An 11,616-nucleotide genomic window follows, 5' to 3' on the forward strand; every position below is an offset into this window, starting at 1 on the left:
CTCGACAGCAACTCCATCTTCTCTCCGGCAAGGACGAGGATGAGGAGGAGCCATGATGTTGAAGGATTTATGGAAAGGACCAAAAAAAAAAGAAAACAACGGGCTTCGAGGAGCTGCAAATGCATTCACATGAGTTTTCAAGTGAAGCATGCACTGCTTGCCTCTTTCTCTTGAAATTGAATTGATCTGGAGCTCACGAAGTTGACATTCTTTTTACTCTAGATTTTCTGCTTCCACGGCATCTTTCACTTTATTTCATCCTTGAACACTTTCAAATGGATAGATTTATCCTTGGATTTCCATGACCTCAAATCAATACCATCTTGCTCCTTGGCCTCCAATTTTTCCTTGGATTTATCATTTCACTTAAGCAATTTCATATCTTGGTTGTTCCAACATGAACATGTGCAAACAATTCTGAGTAAATTCATCAAGCAACATGTTCTGGAAAAGCAAAGAGCGACTCTTAGGTATTTCAACAGATTATAACCAGTGGAGCTCATTGCAAATAATGGCCAGTGAAGCTCATTAGGAGCTATAGATGAGTTAGAGAGGCTATGTCTCTATCCCTGGTTGGCATGCATTCATGAGAGAAACTCATCCACATGCACAAATGTCTACGTGTTCGATCTAATTGATAGCGATGACATTGTTTTCAAAGTCACCATTTTGAGCGGTGCTGGTCAGGACTTTATTTATGATGTTTGAAATGAGTTCTCAAAGTGTCACTTTAGGTTGATTATAGAGTGACTTGAGTTTTAGGTTTACAATTATGCCCCCCTTATTTGGTTGTGCTCCTTCACTGACAAGAACTTTCTTTTCTTTGTTATTTTGAAACATGGTATAAATTGGTTTAGTAATAGTGTGTCGTTTGGAAAAATAATGATTTAGGTAGGAAATCTAGCTGATTTTTCTTTTTTGAATATGAAGAGCAGTCATGTTTTGTACGTCAAATTTTTTGAATTTTGGTTTTCATGCAACTTAATGTCTTAGCAAGTCATAATTTGATTTTTCATGTAATCATAATAAGTTTCCCTCCTTTTCTGCACCGCCAATGAACAAACATTGATTCACTGGCCGTGTTATTGATTTATATATTTTTTTGGTCGGATGTTATTGATCCAATTTTATGATCATTTTTCTACTTATTGATATATTGGACTAGGGCTAACTTAGACCATCATATCTAATTAATATTGACAATTAGATGAAATACGTGTTGACTTTTTCATGTATTATCTTTCAATTTTCACAGATTTGTTAATAGATAGTGCCTCAAATCATCCCTTTGAGGGGAAAAACAAACTCAGCTCAAAAGGAAAATTTGAAGTTGTTTATTTACCAACCATAATTGTTCGACTAGAATGTCAAATCAATCCTAAGTCTGTATATTTATTATGACTATTTGAAAAGGTTATGACTAATTTCTAACGAAAAATATGTTAAACTAATTAAAGTCAGGGTGACATTCTCTTTGTAATTAAGTTGATAAGGGTCTATTGTTTAATAACTACCAAGATTATGAGGAATAACTACATACTAAAATAACTATGATATAAAATTAGGATTCTCCTAAAGTAAGCATCTTTTTTCTTTTCTTTTTGTGTATAATCTAGGGCATAGGCTTGGAAACCTGTTTACTAACAAGCCTATGAAATATCCTTTAATCCCAATGAATTGGTTAAGCTCAAGCCTTTGGATTGTGTAGGTGACTTAAATCCAAAGTAGTTTGCACGCAATATGTGTAGTCCTAACCGGCAATCTCCAATTCTCAAGTTGGAATTCCCTAACTCCTCAACCAACCACGTCAATCCTAGGGTTCAGTAAGCACAATATTTCATTGTAAAAATAAGTATATTTTCCATCATTTATCATTCTTTAATAAAACGAAAATGATTAAGTATCACATTATTGTTGTTCAATAATTGCAAGATATAATGTTAAGTGAACATGATTATTTTACTTTGACAAAAAAATGGTTATTTTATCATAAAGAACAAGTGTATGTCGCATTCAATAGAATATCTTAAGTAAAGATAAACCCTAGTTAAATGGTATGGTTTTGCTTCCTTTGATGATTGATTTGCATATGGTTGATGTGGATGGGAAGCCCATTGCAATATCCTTAAATAGAGCTAATCACGTATTTGTTATATCTTAATGATGGTGCGGTGTAGATATACACAAACAAAATATAAGCAAAATAAATGTAGGCGAATATTAGATTATTCTTTCATTGTGACAGGTTAGGGAAAGAAAATAGAGACGGACAAAATTATCTGACATGGCGAGTGATAATATCACATTGTTTTCTCATATTTTGGAATGATTCAAAATTTACATCTCTAATTGAGACACTATGGGGGTGGTTTGCTTAGCATATGAGAGTTTATTTAAGTCGCATTAATATTTTTCCATCCTTAAATATGGACTTGATCAATATCCAAAATTAACTAAAAATAAAAATAAAGTTCATGTTTGTAAACCCCAACACCCGGGCGGCGCCCGAGGACCCCCGGAGGGAACGTGGCATCTTTTAGTCCACATTTTTGTTTTGGATCATCAAGGAGGACGAATGCTAAGGCCTGCGGCACAACCTACAAGCTCCATAAATTGATTAAATTCCAATAATTTTATTTATATATTTTTAATCTTTATTTTTTTAATTAAAATTAGAAAAAGAGCACTCACTTTGTGTATGAAGGGATATAGTGAGAAAAATCAAAATGCTATAGACCGAACAAAAATCAAATAAAAATACTAGTGACTTCCTTGGGTGTGGATCATGAAGCTCCGTAACCTAATCTTAGTTAAGGACTTAGCTAAGTACAGGTCAATTCTTTGGAAGGGGGAAAACTTGGTAGCACACTGCTCCAAGTCCAAATTGTCCAATATAAAAAATAAAGAAGGCCATTGCTGTCAGCCACCTCAATCAAGATAAGAATGGCAACTATTAGACAATCGAGTATTAGAAAATAAAAGAGTTGGCCAACATGCTTAGTTATATATAGTCATTATGTTGCTTTCTTGTTAACGTGGATGGATGATTTTTATATTAAAGGAGGCATCAAGTTAGGAGTGAAGGCTAGTTTACTTAATTAAGTTAGAAAAATGATTGTGTTTATAGAGACTATTTCAAGCCGAAGTCTATCATACAGATACTGAGTTGTAAAGAAACATTGGTTCGATGACTCGGTGGCATGGTGCAGAGTCCTAGGAAATTTCTCCTCTATATTTTAAAGCAATGCAAAAGCATTCTCGAAAGACTTTATTGATTGAATGGTTAATTTCTAACATTTAATAGTGTAGGAATACATTTGAAGAAATTCTTGAAAATAAGGACTATTGGAACCTAAATTTTAATCGACAAATTAAGAATTGGTTTAAAAGAATAAAAAAAATGAAGAATTAAAATAGAAAGCAGGAAAGTTCAAGAAAAATAGATATTAAATTAATTGACCAAAAAAAAAAGAAGGAAGAAGAAGAGAAAGCGATCAATTCTGATTACATCAGCCCAAGTTTGTGTCTTCAGCCCGCTAGACAGTTAGCAGACTCCATTCCTCTTTTAGGCCCATCAAACGCAGCCCAGACATAAGCCTAGTAGTTAGCCCGTTTTCGATGACTGGATTTTCGCCGGAGGATCTCCACCTCCTCGCCGTCGCATCGTCCGACCTTCGGACGGTGATCTCCGGGTTTCTCCCGTGGCGGAGCTCTCTGCACCGCGCCTTCAGCCCAGCAGTTGCAACTCGGATCCGTTTCGGGTCGCATCTGAGTATCTCTGTCGAGCGATTCCATCGCTGGATTTCCATAGTTGTCGAGCGTCATCATCGCAAAATCCTCGGAGTCCTTCATTGATCTTCTTTTATTGGCAGTTCAGTGGACTCAAGCAATCGGCAAAGAAAATAGTTTCAGGATTAGAAGGAGCCTGAGAAGCTTGCCAGATGTTCCGAAGCGATGGCGGTAGCAAAATCTTGTGCGTGACTTGGTGCCTAGGCGTTGCGACGATCTCGTCATCGCGCCAGCGCTCCGTTGCTGGGTTTTCTCCATTGATGCATCCTCGTCGCCATTTGTTCTGATTGAGAAGTTTGAATCTCTTCTCCGATCATAAAGGTCTTACCTCTATCCCGCGGTTGCTCTGTTCTTACGTCCTCATTGTGGTAATCACACGTTTAACGAAATGCCATAGAGAGAGACAGAGATCTGACACGTCTTCAGTTCGGGATTCGCTGTTCCAGCTCTACATTTCACCTCTATCACTACCACTCATTGTCGAGAGTTAAGACATTCAGCTAGTTGCCATGCTCTGTCCTGCTCTGCTTTGCGCGTCACGTTCGTAAGCCTTCTTCATCCTTCGGCTTTATGCCATGTGTGGTCAAATGGATAATGCGCGGTGACTCTTTGACGATATGCCCCGGAGGAATAACATCGCTGGGAAAACGATGATTGAAGGATACATGAGGCGGGTAAGTCTCTGTATCCCTTAGTTACACGCCGTGCAGGGACGACTTCTCTTGGGACGTGGCGATTTCGTGTTTTGCCAATGAAATGAGCGGACATTAGTTTCCGGAAAGGAGGAATTTGCTTGAAATTTCTGGGACAGAAGAGGCATTGATCCATCAGCTTATAAGGAGTCGCAATCGATCGCACAGTGACTCAACTGAAAATAGCTATCGATGGAGGAGAGTCGCTTCCTAAAAAATTGCTTTCGATTTGCTGGTTAATTAAGATTAATGACTTACATGAGCCTCTTAATTTGGTTAAGGCTACCGAGCTAGCGAATTAGCGTGTTGGAGAGAATGAAGGATGGAGGGCTACTGCGAGGAGGAGTCTCCTGCTCGGCAGCAGCTCCGTCTTCTCTCTTGCAAGGACGGGAATGACGATGAGGACGAGCCATGATGTTGAATGAATTATGACGAGGACAAAAGACGGTGGGCTTCAAGGAGCTGCAAATGCAATCACATGAGCTTTCGATTGAAGCATACTAATGCCTCTTGTTCTTGAGATTGAATCGATCCAAAGCTCGAGAAATTGATTTTTCTTTTTACTTTAGATTTTCTGCTTCCACAACATCCTCTGCATTTGCTAAGAGAAATTAGCTCCCAAGGTTTGATAGTTTGCCGCTAATTGGCAAATAATTTATCTCTGAAGCACTCTCATTGGATATTATTACATGAAAAGTAGAGTTCGCTTCGTATTATGAAAATTATGAGGTGACCAATGAGTAATGCTTCGTGAATTCCCACCACCCTGTCGAAGATGGAAATCATGTAATTATTGCTATGTTATGGCCTACACTAATTCCACCCCCATATTAATGATCACAAAAATTGTAGTTTTTAATTAATTAAAGGTCACAAAAATCATAATGTTTAACTCCATCTTTGGTTAGTCTATTTTAGTGGTGCTTATTCCCCATATTAAAAGTACATTCCCCAAAAGCTATCTCATCTTAAGAGCAAATCATCATTAGATAATGGGACAATAATGTGATTACTGATATACCTGATTGCTTCTTGACAAAAAGAATCATTATATATATTGATTGTGCCACCAGAGGCTCTAGGAATACTTATTAATATCTAAAAACATACTTATGGTATATCAAAAATGATAAAAAAAAAAAAAAAAATCAGCATTGTAATGTATATGTGAATGTGACTATTTCAATATAATTTATATTCATGACATTTCGAGGTCTCATTTGAATGACCTTGGAAATGATTGGATGATAAAATGAAAGTCCGAATTCGGAACGATGTGCTACTTCTCCAAGAATTCGATGTTTATTGACTCACTTGGGCTGGATCCTAACATGGGCCAACTCCGGTCTTACGGGCTTCGCCCAAGACAAGCACAGGCTCTTATCTCAGCCTTTTCAAAATCAAATGTAAAGGAAGCCCAATCTGTCAAAATCGAGTTAAGCCCAAACTCATGTAGATCAAACTCAGCCCATTTTCACCTAGACAAAGCAAACCCAAATTTTCTAGAACCGAACAAATTTATTAAACCAAGCTAAGCTCAAGCTCATTAAACCCATTCAAGCCTGAAGTTTATTAAACCAAATTAAGCTCATCTTATTATTTCTTTTCTTCATTTTCCATTTGCTACCTAATAATACTTTCATCTCTCCCATCGTCTTCTTCTTGTCACCTTCCTCACCACCACACGAGAAATACACAAACAATATCAAACCTCACCATATCAATGCATCAACGATTAGGGCTTATCATTCAAAGATCACCAAAATATCGAACGTATATACATGACAGTCGATCTCACAAGACCCATGCTATTGGCTATTACTTTTGGTCACGACATATGCAACCGTAATCTCTCGTTGAATTAAGATTGACAACGAGCATTAATTTAGTTAGGAAGCCTTGTCTCTTCAAATTTCCAACAAATTGACAATTGCAGCGCCTGATCATCTTGCATTTAGGACTTTTGTCCACCAAAAAAAAAAAAAAAAAAAAAGAAGCCCCAAATCACAACTCGAAATCATCATGTGTAAAAATATGAGCGGCCTTGTCTCATGCAGAGTCTGCCCAACTTGAAATCATCCAATTTTGCTGCTTCAGGCCCCACCCCTTCTTCCCACAATCAGTCTTTCGTCCGATCTAACTGCGGTTCCGTTGGATAGTGAGTTATCCTCATCGAAGATGATGAATTTGACTTGGATCGACCCAGGGCGGGCTCTGCTTCTATTCCAGTAGCGATTTGGGACGTCCCCTAGGGAAAGGTTGGCATGCTTTCTGCATTGTATTATTCGGCGCATTTCAATTGTTCAGCCATAACTATCTATGTCATCGTTGGAACCGAGTTCTCCAGATTGTAGCGATGGTAGACGATGAGGACAGAGAGAATTGAGGGTGATCTTATGATGGCACCGCCTGGGGCTATGGATTCTGTTGTGAAATATGGCACTTCGGGATTTGGAGCGCTTGCAACTTCCTCTGATGGTGCATCACGGGGAAAATGAAGACAGGCTTCGCACCGCAATCACTGCGACTATGGCATAATGTTGTAAGATGCTTAAACAGTTTCGTCAATCAGCTCCTCGTACCTTGCAATGGATGGTAATTAAGAGATATTGTTGTAGGCGCGAAGCATGGGACTACTACAGGCGTATCGGCGCGTGACAGGGCAACGGCAGTTTTGGCTCTTGCATCTAGAGATTCCAAAACCTGAAGATTTCGACAGGCCATGGCATATTTTCCCATGGAAGTACAAGGAGGGTGGAGTCCTGAAAGAGCTGGGCATACAGAGACTTCTGTTGACCTCGCTGTGTTATCTGGATTGGAACCTGTGGCAGATCTTTGTGAGGTAGTGGGTGACGGTGGCCCCATGGCAAGAATACCAAAGCTTCGCAAGTTTGCACAGCGGGAGAACTTGAAATTGTATCTATTGAGAAGCTTCTTATATTGTATGAGCGAGAAATGATTTCGCTTCTCATTAGATGCATAAATTTACAGGTACCGCCGGAAAAAAGATAAATTAGCTGAACACGTTGCTGCTGCCAAATTACCAACAATGTGGGGGTCATTCATAGCCCATTGCTATAGATCGTTGGTAGACGGAATTGCGCACATTGCAATGGTCACGGTGAGATAAATTATGAATTAATTGCTAAAATTATTCGAAGAATTCAGAAACCAATAATAGCATTGTTTCGAATAAATTAATTGTAAACTTTGAGAATCATGTTGTGCTTCATCTTATGTACTTCCAGTGCATGATTTGTTTGACATTATTTTCACTGAAATTGGCTGTATTGAGAAATTGATGTTATCTTTTAGGTGGAATGCCATGAAATTTATATTGAAGTTTGTTAAAAAAAATGTCTAATCGTGTGTCAATCATAATTTGGAGAACGAAATTTATGTTGGCTAACAAGGTTGTTTGGACCAGAATGTTTGACATCAAGAGGAATGATTGTTAGGATATTCTTGAAATGAGGAGAACAATAATTTATTTTTCACTAACAGTTTATGAAATGATTGAAAATGGGGCTGTATATGTGCGCGATTGATATAGGAATGCCGTGATTTTGATTAAAAATATTGTCCTTAATTTTTCTTATTTTATGTTTTGTGTCCTCCCTCCAAACAGCCATATTTCTCCTCATGTGATTCAGACTTTGTAGTTTATCATCTGAACAGGGTGACATTGGAGATGGACAAGATGGGCAGAAAGACACTACAAGTCCGCACAGCATAACTCTCAAGACGACACACTTAAGTGCCATAACTTCAAAACGGTACACTTAAGTGCCACTTTTTTTTTTCGAGTGGGACACTTAGTGCCACCTCCGCACCCTGCCTAAATCCTACGCAATATTTTATTATTTTTTTTGCCTACGTGGCTCGCCGGAGCTCCAAATCGCATAAAAATTTAAAAAAAAAAAATTTAATTTTAAAAATTTTAAAACTTTTTTTAAAAAAGAAAATTTTAAAAATTTTAATTTTAAAAAAGAAAATTTTAAAAATTTTAATTTTAAAAATTAAAAATTTTAAAAATAAAAAAATTTTAAAATTTTAATTTTAAAAAATTTTAAAAATTTTAATTTTAAAAAGAAAATTTTAAAAATTTTAAAAATTTTAATTTTTAAAAAATTAAAAAATTTTAAAAAAAGAAAATTTTAAAAATTTTCTTTTAAAAATTAAAAAAATTTTAAAAAAGAAAATTTTAATTTTAAAAATTTTAAAAATTTAAAAAAAAAATTAAAATTTTTTAAAAAATTAAAAAATTTAAGAAAATAATAAAATTTAAAAAATTTTAATTTTAAAAATTTAAAAATTTTAAAAATAATAATAAGAAAATTTAAAAAATTTAAAAATTAAAAAAGGGGGAGGCGACGGCGGCGGAGGTGGCGGTGGTGAGGAGCCGGCGGTGGCGGCAAGGGAGCCGCCCCTCGGCCTCCCACTCCCCACTTTTTTTATAATTTTTTAATTTTAATTTTTTAAAAAAAAAAAATTTCTTAATTTTTAAAAAATTTTTAAAATTTTCTTATATTAAAAAATTAAAATTTTCTTAATTTAAAAAAATTAAATTTTCTTAATTTTTTTAAAATTTTTTTAAATTTTCTTAATTTTTTAAAATTTTCTTAATTTTTTAAAATTTTCTTAATTTTTAATTTTTTTTTAATTTTTCTTATTTTTTTAAAATTTTAAAAATTTTAACATTTTTAAAATTTTTCTTAATTTTTAAAATTTTTAAAATTTTCTTAATTTTTAAATTTTTTCTTAATTTTTAAAATTTTTCTTAATTTTTAAAATTTTTCTTAATTTTTAAAAAAAATTTAAATTTTTCTTATTTTTTTAAATTTTTGAATATTTTAAATCTAATTTAATTAATTTATATACTATTATTTACACGTAGACGTGAAACGGCGTCGTTTTTGCATTTTCTCCGCCACGTCGCCGTGCAAAACGACGCCGTTTGGGGGACCGAGCTTCGCTTAGGAAAGTCGCCACGTCAGCTATTTGCCGGATTTTTCGCCGGAGTGGCACTTAAGTGTCCCATTTTACTCCGATGATAGCACTTAAATGTACCATTTTAAAGTTATAAGACTTAAGTGTCTCCGGCCAAGCTATGGCAGACTCCAGGTGTCCCGCACTCGACAAGATGTCCTCGTGAGGGTGCACTCGGAATGCCTCACAGGAGACATTTTTGGATCTGCTAGATGCGACTGTGGCAACCAGCTTGCACTTGCGATGCAGAAGATAGAAGCGGCTGGTAGGGGCGTGGTGGCGTACCTCCGAGGGCATGAAGGAAGAGGCATAGGTTTGGGGCACAAACTACGTGCCTATAACCTGCAGGACGATGGGCGTGACACTGTGGAAGCAAATGTGGAGCTTGGATTGCCCGTTGACTCTAGAGAGTACGGAATTGGTGCTCAGGTACTTCTTACTTAAGTGAGAAACTACTGTGAAAAGTACTGCATAATTTAGCTTCTGAATGTAGTTGGTTCATGGTCATTGTCATTATGCTTTACGGAATTGAGAATATCAATAAACTAATATCATCAATCTGAAATTAAAGGTAGTTGAATATCGGTGACTGTTTCAGAAATTGAACATAATTTGTAGGGTTAGTAGAGGAAGCTGATGACTAAAGCAGAGCTTAAAATTCTTATCTTAAAAATATGAGATTTGATTAGTAGAAAGAATCACCCTATCATCAAACTTTTCATAGCATTTGACGCCTTTGTATTGGTGCTTAACATATTGAGTAATACTGCAGATGTTGCATGACTTGGGAGTCAGGACAATGAAGCTGATGACGAACAACCCGTCAAAGTTTGTGGGGCTTCAAGGTTATGGCTTGACTATTTCTAGGAGAGTCCATCTGGTAACTCCAATAACAGAGGAGAACAAGAGATACCTGGAGACGAAACGCTCCAAGATGGGGCACATCTATGGTTCGGAAATCAAAGGCCGCTTCAGCAATCTCATAAAAAACAGCAAGCCGAGCAGTGATGTTTCTTCTGATCTGGCTGTGTCTGACTAATAGGAGCAGCTGAATGTTCGACTGCTAATGATTTATTTGGGGGGACACAAGAACATTCGGATAACTGCTGACCATGAGTTCTGGAAATTTATGGCTATTCAAATTTATAATTATAATAAGGTTCATTGTTGTCCTATTGATGTCGTTCATACATTTTGTAAGGCAAAAAGGAGAAAGATTAGCCCTTTTATTGGAACTTCCGTTTGTGTTATTACTGGATGGCAAGATTTATCCTTTATTCACCTTTCCTTGAATCTGTTTGTATTGATCTCTAGAGACCATTGCATATTTCATGAAGACAGAGCTAGTGCAGGACATTCTTTCCTTCCTTTTCGGTGACCACCACATTGGTAACATATTTACTTGGAGGAATATAATACTATTAGATCAACTCTCCAAGCTACGTATGAGTTGGATTTATACTTTGTCGAAGAAAGACACATGTACCCGGAATTTTTGACGATGCAATTCCCCTGTGTAATGTTCAGGAAACACATCACCATTCGGTCACTAGCAGCAGAGAGGTTTGCTTTCTTTGATCTGATTAACTAAACAAAACACCGTGAAGCAGAGATTTTTCAAGGCATAACAAAGATCATGCCCATGTCTTGACATTCCTTCTAAAAATGGAGACTTTGAATTCAATGTTACCAATTCCAACGAGCTCGAACACATAGACGTCTCCATCCTTTAGAGAAGTTCCTCTCTGAAATGCACCCCAATCGGCAGAGAGCTTACTTAAGCTGTGACAGCCCTAATACTATAGGGATGAGGGGGTAATACGATTATCCTTTCCTATAGGACGTGGCCTCACACTATTATCCAAATATCCAGCTCCCAATAGTTTCCGTGATAATACTCTTGCTCTATCGATCACTAACTGAGGCATCTGAAAAACATGATAAGAAAAAGAAATGAGCTATCATAGTCTAATGAGTAATATATTTCTTCTAAGCCAATCGAGCAATCATTATGCACTTTAAACACAAATATAACTCACTTTCACACAAAAAAAGAAAAAAAAGAAAAGGAATTGAACAAAGCTTCAAGTCTAAAAATGCAATATTTCTTACTTTAACATAAAATGTTCAAAGCGGAAATACTCAA

At 36.4% G+C, this 11,616-nt stretch overlaps 1 pseudogene; it reads left to right on the forward strand.

The window, feature by feature from the left end:
- The first annotated feature begins 3,618 nt into the window (after positions 1-3,618).
- Positions 3,619-10,667, forward strand: LOC120295908 (annotated as a pseudogene).
- The last annotated feature ends 949 nt before the right edge of the window (positions 10,668-11,616 follow it).

This window comes from Eucalyptus grandis, chromosome 7 (assembly GCF_016545825.1).
Source record: "Eucalyptus grandis isolate ANBG69807.140 chromosome 7, ASM1654582v1, whole genome shotgun sequence".
NCBI lineage: Eukaryota > Viridiplantae > Streptophyta > Magnoliopsida > Myrtales > Myrtaceae > Eucalyptus > Eucalyptus grandis.